Source organism: Triticum dicoccoides, chromosome 5A, assembly GCF_002162155.2.
Source record: "Triticum dicoccoides isolate Atlit2015 ecotype Zavitan chromosome 5A, WEW_v2.0, whole genome shotgun sequence".
Lineage (NCBI taxonomy): Eukaryota > Viridiplantae > Streptophyta > Magnoliopsida > Poales > Poaceae > Triticum > Triticum dicoccoides.
In genome coordinates this window covers 678,146,243-678,147,624 of record NC_041388.1, presented here as the reverse complement: position 1 = coordinate 678,147,624, position 1,382 = coordinate 678,146,243, and the positions used below count along the sequence as shown (strand labels likewise).

The following is a 1,382-nucleotide window of genomic DNA, read 5'->3' as shown; positions in this document are numbered from 1 at the left end:
CCCGGCCCGAGCTCCCACTCCACCGCAGCTGCCCAGATTCGACCGTCGCGCCGCCGCCGAAGATCCCGAAGAGAAAAACGAGGTTCTTCCGCGTGCGGGTGAAGCCATCCAACAACTTCGGCATGGAGTTCTATGACGAGGGACGCTGCTTCTGCAGCACGTACTACACCACTGACAAGGCCGTGCGTGCTTACATTGGAAGCAAGGAGTCAATGGGAAACATGAAGGAAGTTAGCAATTTGGCCTCTTGCATCCAACCAGAGTGTGATTATAGATTTACCATTCTGTTCTTCCAATTTTGTAATATGTAATAACCATTGAGCAAGAAATTAAGCTCGGGCGTAGAACGAAGCTCACACAAAAATTGTTCATTAATTTCCACTAGACAGATACTTTTATAAAAATGTTTGAACATGATTGCCACTGCTATATAGCACAATTAAATGACTTACACACGGCGAGCCAACCAAACAAAATAGACCGTGTATAAAATAAACAGAAGGGACTTAACCCACGACCGAAGAATAGGCACGGCAAAGCGCGCGTCGTGCTCTAGTTTTTATCAACACTAAAAGTTGGTCCCAAACAAGGCCTAGAGTTGAAAGCTTGAACCATTAGACCCCTCTCATTGATTTATCTGATTCAATTATATGATGTTAAACCAATTTTTCTTCCTTTTTATTTTGTAGCGCGAATGACGGTTGGCCTGAACCAAGACATCGTTATTTTATACCAACTTGGTACCCTGTACCGTTTGGTTTGTTCCCAGACGACGACGTGTACGTTGATAGTTTAGACGATTTATATTCAAAGTATGCTTGGCATATGTAGTGAGACTATTTGTTGGTTGTGTGTAGCTGCACTCTATCAATTACCCTTTTGAATCCGAGACTACTAATGAGCGAAATCGTTGTTCAGTTATGTGTTTATTTCTACCAACCCCCTTGTATTTCAGATATACATGGTTGTCCAATAAGCTTTACTTGGATTCTTGAGTTATTTGTTTGGCAATTACAACCGCTAATCGACTGTTTTATTTTGATTCTATGTCCAACACTCGTTGTAGAATGTCGCTTCTTGCGTGTAATATATCATTTTGAGGAATCTCTTATACGTATATTCATCATTCATCTTGAGAAACTCTCTCATTAATCACGTGAAACTCCTTCAAGAACTCTGTTGGCGACCGAGACTTGCGTCGATCGATTGATGTCTTGACAGCTCGCACATGCATCGGGTTGAAAGTATACATACGTAGGGCATATGAGAATACAAAACTGCTGTGCACATGACGTTTCGTGGTCAATTTGCAAAGGAAAAAATCCATTTTAAACCTTAAACTTGTAGAGGTTCGGCGAATCAAACCCTCAAGTCGAAATCCT

At 41.8% G+C, this 1,382-nt stretch overlaps 1 protein-coding gene across 1 annotated transcript in view; it reads left to right on the top strand.

The window, feature by feature from the left end:
* Positions 1-966, top strand: part of LOC119298413 — a 6,957-nt gene extending 5,991 nt beyond the window's left edge. The window contains exon 11 of the mRNA XM_037575826.1: positions 690-966. The gene's annotated coding sequence lies outside the window, so the exon portion shown is untranslated. The remainder of the gene's footprint in view (positions 1-689) is intronic.
* Positions 967-1,382: the final 416 nt, after the last annotated feature.